General features: G+C 55.0%; 1 long non-coding RNA gene across 1 annotated transcript; it reads left to right on the top strand.

Moving 5' to 3' along the window:
- Nucleotides 1-5,165: 5,165 nt before the first annotated feature.
- LOC119718403 (uncharacterized) lies at nt 5,166-7,933 on the top strand. Its single transcript, XR_005269440.2, has 3 exons — nt 5,166-5,464; nt 6,687-6,791; nt 7,502-7,933. It is a non-coding gene; the product is annotated as an uncharacterized lncRNA (long non-coding RNA).
- Nucleotides 7,934-9,745: the final 1,812 nt, after the last annotated feature.

Here is a 9,745-nt window from a genome sequence, read left to right as displayed (position 1 = left end):
CCCCACCAGGTACGGGAGCACCGGGATGTAGGAAACGCACCCAGAGGTTTCCTGAGACGTGGGGTGATGGTGGCACTGCCCTGGTGTGGGGCGCTCACTGCGTGCCAGCCCCGTGTGTGTGCCTGGGCTGCTGGGACACTCACGAGGATGATTTCCGTTTTGCTGCTTTTCTGAAATTTTTGGGTAATAAACAAAAGTGGGTCAGGGAGGGGAAGTGTTGGAGCTCGGGGCTTAGTCATTGTTTAACAAAAGAATCGATTGTGGGATGTAGCCTAGAAACTATTTTTAAACGGCAGGGCTTACACAGGCATGACCCCCATTTTGCTGAGCTTAAAATACGTTAACCCAAACTAATAGCAGTGGATGTAAGAAATTAAAGACTGCAAAAAGCAGGAACCTCTACGCAGAGCATCAGAAGGGGCTGTGCCGGGAGCCAAAGGGTGCCGTGGTCCTGGGGCCAGCAAAACGCTGCTCATGTCCAAGAGCCAAGCAGAGCAAGCTCTGGACTGATTTTTTGGGGTTTTAACTGAATTGCTCAATACTGAGTAAGAAACCAGCACTTCCGAAGCATTCTTGGCCTCTCAGTGTGCCGCTCGCCATGCCCCAGCCTTGCACGTTGGGTGCGTGCCCCTCATCTGCTGCGGCCACGCAGGGCAGGCAGGAACATGGGGGGAACGGGAATGGGATCGGGGCAATGGGCAGCCAACGGGCAGAGCAGGCAGCCGATCCAAGGGCCGATGAGAAGGAAGCCCATCTTCAACCAGATTCTGTGTTTGTTTTTGTTGTTGCTTTAACCGAAGTGGCTGGAGCACAGTAATTAAAGGCTCAGTGGCTCTAATTGGAATAGGTTTAAACTCGAGGTCAAAATCCCTTCTGGCACTTCCTCTGCCTAATAACCATCAACAGAAATCAAACAAATCCAACTGGCTCCAGCCACTAATCTGCAACAAGCAAAGGTCGCGGCGGTGATAAGAGAGCGGAGCGACCGCAAACAGCACTACTTAAAAACATATGCTGGGACGTGCCGGAGCGCGGAGCTAGGAGCAGCACAGCCCCGTGCGGGCAGCAGGACGGTGTGATGCCCACGAGCAGTGTCAGGGGACGCAGGGGACAGAGCCAGGACCGGGCACCTCGTGCCACAACAAGCAGTGTTGGTGCAGCACAGGGGATGGGGCAGGTGGGCAGGCAGCTCTGCACAGCACAGGAGTATCACCCAAATTCGTGTTTCCTTTGCACAGACAAAACAGCTGGGGCCGTGATGGGGTTGGAGGAAGAGCGCTTGCACACAAGTGTTGGTTTTGGGGCGCCGTGCGCGGCTCAAGGCTGAGCCCCAGCCCACCCACAGCCACTGCTTCCTACCCACGGCCGGAGGTCAGTGCCCTGCCAGGTCGCCACTTTAACTGCTCGCCTAATTATGGCCTCATCTGGACCTTTAAAGTGCTCTGGGAGGGGGAAAAGAACAGGAGAAGAAAGGAAAGGGGTTGCAGATGTGCGGGGCGGCCGGGGGCCATCGCAGCATCCTCCTGCCCTGGGATGCTCGGCTGTGCACCGCGGGGCCGGGATGCGGCTGGGTGCAGGCTGGGCTTTGTAACCCTGGCGTTGCAGAGGAGAGGGGAGCTGCCACTGCCCAGAAACCTAAAGGTTGGTTCAAGCCTGCAGGTGCAGCCAGTAACGCACGGGATAACACAGAGCTTGGCTTTGACAGGACGATGGTTTAAAGCTCCCAAATGAAAAGCAAACCCAAAACACGTCCTGAAGCTGCTGCGGGTGCCCCTGGGTGTGCTTGGAGCAGAGGCAGGAGGGCAGGGGACAGCTCTGCCCATCCCCGCGGCTCCCCTCCTCCTCCCAGCATTTTGGGGACCAGCTGAGGCAGCTCAATGTGACAGTAATGGTGCCACTCTGCAGAGGGCACGGCCAGCGGGGCCCTTCCACCACGAAACTTGCCTCTGGAAGTTCTGCAAATGCCGAGAGGAGAGACGCAATTAGGAGAGGCTTTTTGGAGAGGCAGTGCTTCTATTAAGCAAGCACTCTGTTTATGTCCCCACTAATTGAGGTAAATTGCTTTCTGCAATCAAATTGGGAAGTTCCCCTTCCGATCATGATGTGAGCTGTGCTTTAGTTCATGATTTCCAGTATTTAGTCTGCTTTTAGTGTTCTTCCCCTAATTAATTTCATGTATTCAGCCGGTCTCTGTGAGCCTGCAGGGCTGTTGTTTGCAGAGCTCTGCAGCTCTTTGGAGCACCCCACAGGACGGAGGCAGGAGGGCTTTCTTTGTCTCTCTTTCCACATCCCCCAGCCTCCTGCATCACCTGGGTGGAGCTGGGGGCGCCTGGGGACCGGCGTCACTGTCCCAGGCAGGCAGGAGTCCCTTCTGTGTGCTGTGGTGACAGTCTTTCCTCTCAGTGACCGTCAAACTGCAGGGAGGGAGGCTGCTGGCCGTAACGCGAGTGCCATCTCCCCCATGCCAGCGGCCTCGACGGCTGCTTGCAGCGCACAGAATTGCTGCTATTCCCACTTTTTTTCCTTCTTTCCATTCTGTAGAGTGCTGTGATGTTGTCACAAGCGTTTTGCAAGAGCTGTGTTGGAAAACAAGGCCTTATCTACAAGCAAATTAGCACCATTTTAATGTAACCAGCAACTCCCCGTGTTTCAGCTTCATGGTGTTTTACTTTGGTAAAGTTTAAATCCTTCTTGAATTGACATAAAACATCAAGGAAATGAGCACTCTTGAACCGAAATAAGGGATGCCCAGCAGACTGCCCAGCAGCATGGCACAGCCAGCTCCCTGTGCTGGTGCTGGTGCCACCCTTGGGTGCTGATCCCTGGTGAGGACCTGCCTGGGGTGCTCGGCCCTTTGGGGACAGCCCTGGCAGGTGGTGGTGCCCTGACCCAAACCCCACAGCTGCAGCGGGGCTGCTGTGGGGCTGCAGCCCCCAGGCGGGGCTGTTTGCTGCCAGCCCAGCTCCACGCCGCACCAGCAGGAGCAGAGCAGCACAGTTCGGCCCCGTGTTTTCAAAGTCTGAAGCCAAATGCATCCCTGGGACCGTCCCGCTGCAGGCACCGGTGCTGCACAGGCTCGTCCCAGGTTTCTGCTTTTGCTCGTGGGTTTGGGTGGCTCGCGGTGACATGAGTTACTGCCTCTGTGGCCAATAGTCGGGGAAGAGGAGCCAGTCGTATTCCGGCCTGCAACGGTTTTGTGCTGTGATGACATGATCAAAACATTAAGGATCCTGCTTCTCGGGGAAACGCAGGAATCCGAAACATCTGGTAAGTTTGTTAGTGCTTGTGTTGCCTTCCTTCGTGCCTTTGTTCAGCCCTTCCAATTACTGCTTCTAAGTATAAACTTAAAACAGAGATGAGGCTGGGTTTGTGGGGAGCATATGGACAAATGGAAAATAAACAGCATGAGGAATTCTTGGTTAATGAGCTCTTGGATGATAAGATACCACCAAAAAAAAAAAAAAAAGAAAAAAAAAGGCAGAGGTCTCAGCTTCATCCCTGTCGTATCATGAGAAGAGAACCTCGCCAACACCCACCGGCACGCTGAGGCTGGGCTGGAGCACATCGGTCTCAGGGTGTGCCCGGACCCCAGGCGGTGGAGGATATGAGGATATGAGGATAGCATCGTTGTCTGCACTGGGCCAGTGCCTGATGGCTTACGAGAGCCTCGCAGGGCTCACATCTTGACTCAGGCCACGGCAACGACCTTCAGCTGCTGGCTCTGCTGGTCCGGGGCCTCCCAGTCCACGGCAGAACCGGAGCTGAGAAGACAGAGGTGTCAGTGTCTCTGCATCCCAACTCCAACAATGCCAAGCGTTAAATTCCCACTGGAATCAGTAGATGAATAAGTGGTTTGGTATCTCCACGTGAGAGAGGCTGGAAGTCTTCACCTACAGTATTTTTCTCAAAACCCGAGGTGCTTTGAGAGATGAAATAGGCTGTGCTCCCCCCTCTGTGACCACAGCTGCGCCACCAGCACCTCACCGGGGCTCAGGACGAGCTCCCCGGCACCTCCACCACGAGGGCACGGTGCTGTCAGCAGGAGGCTGTTGGGGTTTTATAGATTAACACCAAAACCCAGCGGGATTTCTCCCTCTGCTGTGGGCAGCACACCATCCCCAAGCCAGTCCCACCAGCGGCACAGGCCCCGCGCGGGGTCTCCGCAGGCAGCACGTGCTCCCCTCGGGCCCCTCTCGGTGTGCATGATATTAATTACCCCAGCTGAACAACAGGAACCCGGTCCTTCCTCCTCGAGTTCAAGGTTCCTGTCTCTCCTTCTTCCTGACAGAAGAATGGATGTTTCCTCACGCTCGAGGGAGCAGCCACCCTCCGAGCTTTGCTGCGTGGCTGCGGCGAGGCTGCTGCCCGCGTTATTCCTGGCGCAGGGCTGCTGGTCAGCAGCGTGCGCCTCGCACACCCCGCGTGTCCGTCTGAGCCACGTGGCAAGGTGTCCATCCCTACGTGCTTCGGCTGCCCAGAGCTCATCCTAAGTGCTCCTAACCCCCTCCTGCGTTTCCCTGATGGGAAACGGGCAGCAGGGACTGGTCGGGGCCATCCTGAGCTTACCTGAGCCAGAGCAGCCGCTGGGCACGGGCAGCCTTACGCCGTTTCCTTCCAGAAGCAGCAGGAGCGCAGCGGTGCCAATGCAGCTATCGCTTCCTCTCCCTGCCCAAAACGCTGCTTAGGCATTAAACCTTGCTGCCCAGCACTAGGTGACAGGTTTGGGTCCGGCTTGGAAACAGTTAGTTAAGAATCAAAGAAGCGAGCGCATTGTTTTTTACCACTTTATGCTTTTTCCAGGGGAAATTGGGATTCTTTAATTGGCTCGGTTGGAGAAAAAAAACCCAGATCAAACAGCCAGTGAGCTGGAACAACAAAGGAATGTCCTGGCATTTCTTTTTCCAAGTTTAGAAATGGAAGTCAGGGCAGCCTTGGGATTTGTGGAAATTCCTCTGTGCATTGTTACGAGGTGGAGGAAGTGGTTTCGAGTGCAGCTACTGGTTTTGGCGCTGGGAGCGGGGCTGGTTTCCACCGGGGGAGCCGATGCTGCTGCCCACGCCGGGTGCCCCTGGCCGTGGTGGTGCCGGTGCCGCTGGTGTCGGACACAACGCCGCGGACGTTCCCCTGCTGACCCTGCTCACGGGGCCGACACCTCGCACGGGTGTCATGGGGAGCCCCGGCCCCCCGCCCCCTTCCAGGGCTTTTTTTGATGGCACGAGGCCTAGGAAAATAAGTGGAAACATTTTTCCGTTCCTGCTGGTATTTCTTTCTTGCAGCTGCTTGGCACAGTTGGAGCTGGAGCGGGGTGTTTGCAGTGCACTATCAGCTTCTCAGAGAGCCGTTCCCATTTCCATGCGGAGCTGTTCCTGTGGCCCTGTGATATAGATCACGCTTTTAAACTGTTACTGCTGGTTTTCAAATGCCAGAGGGTCATTAGTAACAAAACGCCTCCCGTTCCCCCCAGGTAGGCTATAAATACATTGAGAGGGGAGACGAGAGGGATCCTGCCTTAACACACGCACGCTGTTTGTTTTTTGTGTTGCAATATAGGGGTTTTGTTGTATTTTTTTTTCCTTTGGCAAGCATGGCAGTGTGGCTGGAGGATGAGCCCTGCTCCCTGCTGCCTGGAGCTGGGCAGGAGCCGAGCGGGGCTGGGAGGCAGGAAACGGGCTGGGACTGGGGCTGGGACTGGGAATGGGGCTGGGACTGGGACTGGGACTGGCACTGGGATGCACGTGCCATGCTGCAGGAGGCAGGAGGCCCGTTGGCTCCTGCCAGCACCCGGCCCTCTCCAGAAAGCCCTCGTGGCTCGGCGGAGGCCGGATGAGCTGTGCTGTGCCCCAGGAGCTCAGACCCTGCCCCGCTGCAGGCTCCTGCTGCGGCAGGCTGTGTGTGGGCCCTGGGATTTGGGATTTAAGCACCTTGCGCGGTGAGCCCTGCGGGAGGGAGCTGTGGAGGGACAGAGCCAGCACTGCTCAAAGGTGCTGTGGGAGCAGCAAGCGCCGCCCACAGCGATGTGTTCCTCCGTGCCAGCTCAGAAACAGTGGATGGTTTTTAAGTGGGCATTTATTTTTTCCATACTTGACTGCTTTTTGTTCTAATGTTTTAATGCAGCTTCTTCCTGCAGCCGCCGAAGCGCTCTGGAAGTTAATATAAAACAGTATTACATTTTTGTGTGTTTTGGGTTTTTTGTCTAAGCTTTTATTAGGCTTGTCATGCAAGTCATCACGCAAAAATGTAAAAGAAAAAATTATGTGTGTGTGTGTGTGTTCGTACTGGCGACCAAGCCCAGGCCCCATCAATACACCATGCAGGGAATTGTTCTCTGGGTTCCAGGGAAATTCAGTCCTGCCTGAGGAAGCCCTCGGGGCAGCGAGTGGTACCGATTGTTTTATTTGTTCTCTCCGATGGGATGTCACCCTCGTGTCCCCGAGCACACCGCACGCCCTCTGATGTTAAGGTACTGAAGCAGGGCTGGGTCGGGTGCTGTGTGAGAGGGGCTTGAGGACAACAAGAAAATCAGCCACTTTGAGAATGTGCAGATTTGCGAGCGTAAATTGAAGAAAGCCTTCAAATGATTTTTTTTTCTTAGACTCGGTTCAGTCCCTTGGCACCCCAGCGGGCAGGAATTCTGTCACTGGGTACTCTGGAGCTCACATTTCTTTCATTCCACTTCTTTCCTGCAGAAACCATCTTTGTTTGGCAATGAGGGGAGAACGCGAGGTGAACCGAAATGCTACAGGGAAGGTCTGGCTGGAGGGTGCATCCCTGGCTGGTTGGTTCTTGTTCAGGTGCTGCACCTCAGCAGGGAGAGAAAAGGAAAAATGCGAATAATTCTGCTACCTGAGGGGCTACGCAAGAACTGAGAAGTCAGAGAGTTAGTGGCTTAATTCAGGGGAAAGGAAAGGGATCTGGAGAGCCAAGGAAGCAGGTGCACGTGTATGTGCAGGGCAGGGAAGCACCACGGGATGGGGGCTCGAGAGCTGCAGCAAAAGGCTGCCGAGACCCCGGGCTGGAGGAGCTCTGCCAGCACCAGCGAAGGGCAGCACAGCCCCGGGGAGCACGTGCTGAGCTGGAGGGGGGGAAACAGCATAAATGTGTGTGCTGTTCGTAAGGAAAAGCATCCTCTGTGTTCTTCAAAAGTGGAAATGAAAAAAAGAGGAATAGCTAAAATACAGTGTGAATTGTATCAAAGTGACATCTCCCTTCCTATCTACCCTGCATCTGACTTCTCCACTGCAGTTTGGAGTCTGATGTTTTCTCGTTAAACCCAGAAGTCCCTTTTAATGAGTATTGTGCCCGGGGCTCCGCGGCACGGCGGGGCCGGGGGCTGCTGCTGTGGGGGCTGCCGAGGCTTGTTCTGCACTTAGTGTGAGCATGGAATTATAACACTTATGGTTATCCCGGGGTTTTTAACTCCCTTGTTTCTTCCAGACTCTGTAATTTTGGGGGTAGCCTTTTTGTTGTAGCGTAATCATTATTATAATAATTTTATTTCCAGTGCTCGTGGCATGGAAACCAAGAAATCCGGAGGGAGCAGGGAAAGCGTTTTCTGAACTGACAGCGAATCATGTGGATCGAGCAGGAATTTAAGTAGAGGTGAGCTGTTGAGAGCAGCCAGCACGGAGAGCTCCCAGTCCCTGTAACTCCTCCAGGCTGAAGAAGCAGCCGTCGCCTGCTCTGCCGTGCCTGCCCACCTCCAGAAACCACGCAGCGGGCCAGTGGCCAGCGGCGCTTCCCCAGGAAAAAGTCAGCGAGGGACTTTTGAGAGCAAAAACACAGGAGCTGATCTCCCCTGAGCTTTCAGGAGTGCTCGAGGCTGTCACATCAGAGCTCTTGAACACCGCTCTCCCAAAGCCTGGGTGCTGTGCGCTAGTATCAAACCCCATTTTAGAGCACCTTACACTTTTTATTCTTATTTTTTTGTCTCTACACACAGTGCTGGTGCTGGAAGTCCCTAAATACACAGATGTGCTTCACCACCGCTGTGAGTGCAGCCTGGGTGAGATGCTCAAGGCTGGCCCTGGTTGGAGCAAGCCTGGGTGGCTCCCCTTGAATCCAGCTGAACTTCGAAACCATCCGAGCGTCTGTGCTGGGCGAGGCGCTCACACGGACACCAGCGAAGCTTGCCCTTCCTGCCAGTGGGAACCTGGTTTTCATTTGTGGATTCCAGCTTTTTTCAGGCAGAAACTGTAAACCATGAGCGAGTTTCAGCCAGGAAGCATGGGCTGAGCATCCTTCCCTCGGCCTCAAGGAAGCTTTTGCACAGGCTGTGCCGGACCAAAGGGGATGGTCCCTGCTTGGGGCAGTAAGCAGGTGCCCTGTCGCTGTCCTACAAGTCCCACCTGCAACCTGGAGGGGAAATCCTGGCCCTCCTGTTGCAGCGTGGGCAGTGCTGGCATGTACAGAGGCGAGATGTGGCACTTGGCTTCCCAACGCCCCGGCACTGAGAGGTTAAAGTGGCTGGGGCTTAAAAAAATACGTGCAAGAAAGAAAATCCTCATTTGCCGAAGAGAGAAAAGAAGGAGGAGGGGGGGGGAAGTTGTTTGTTAATAATAAAGAATGAGCTTCTACAAAGACCTCGTGTCCAAAGCTCTTTAACTTTTCCTGGCATTTCCCATCCATTCCATTGTTAAGCCCTCCGCTGTCGGAGAGCAGCGCCGGGCCCGGGCTCTCGGTGATCTCATCGCCAAGGCTCGTGCAGGCGCCTCTGTTTACGCGCCGCGCAGCATTTGCTCCTCAGATTTGGTTTCCTACTTTGAAGGAAAAAAAAAAAAAAAAAATTCTTTCATTTGTGCAGCGGGCTCCCCCCGCCCCGGGCGCTGGGGCTGTGAGGAAAATAGCACCTCGGTGGTTTTCAGGGAGAGGGTGGCCCACAGCGGATTCCCACAATTTATAAGAGGAGACAGGAAGGCCTCGGTGACTCACAAACACCAACAGATTCTGTGTATGAGTTTCTCTTTGTTGTTTGTTATCCTTAATTTCATGGTTTTCCTTCTTTTGAGCGTGTTTGTGTGTTTTAGGCGATGCCATCGCTGTGTCAGGACGCTGTGTGTGTGGTTCCCACAGCGGAGCAGCTCAGCCAAGCACCGAGAGCCGCCAGCGGGAGCCCTTCGGGGCCTTGCCCCATGCCACATCCTGACACACTGATCGTGGGGCAGGGGCAAGGAGCGAGGGGGACGTTTCTGTGGCCTGTGTCAGCCCTGGCTTTGCAGGGGGGGTCCGGACCTGGCCAACGGGAGCAGCCCTAATGCGGGCGGGCACCGCTCCGCAGCGCCCTGGGCTCCAGCTCCCCGTCCGAGCAGCTCCAGGCTTGGGCACCCATGGAGAAGGTTTCATCCTGCTGGGAAGCCAATGCGTCACAAGGCATGGCAAAGCCCTTTTCAGACATTTTTAGAGGCGTTTCACCTACGGAAGGCTTTATTTCAGCAGGCAGCCTGGCTGGCAGCTGTCGCACCGCCGAGCCGCAGCCGCCGGTGGCTGCGTGCCGGGAGCGGCTGTCAGCTGCGGGTGCATCTCCGTGCAAGAGGTGGTCTGAAAGAGCCTTTCATGCTCTCCTCTGGACTTGGGGACAATAACGGAGCAGCTGTTTAAATAGGCCTGAAATTTCGGAAACACACAGGCAAGCACTAAACTTTCCCAAGGTGGCTGAGTAATCTTGTTTGCTTTAGCATTTTAGTCCCCCCAATTACCCAAGTGAAGGATATTGCCTCTTTAAACAGAGTTCAAAAAGCCCAAGAATTTT

This window comes from Anas platyrhynchos, chromosome 14 (assembly GCF_047663525.1).
Source record: "Anas platyrhynchos isolate ZD024472 breed Pekin duck chromosome 14, IASCAAS_PekinDuck_T2T, whole genome shotgun sequence".
NCBI classification, from domain to species: domain Eukaryota; kingdom Metazoa; phylum Chordata; class Aves; order Anseriformes; family Anatidae; genus Anas; species Anas platyrhynchos.
The sequence above is the reverse complement of the archived record's forward strand: the minus strand, read 5'-3'. Positions and strand labels throughout refer to the sequence as shown.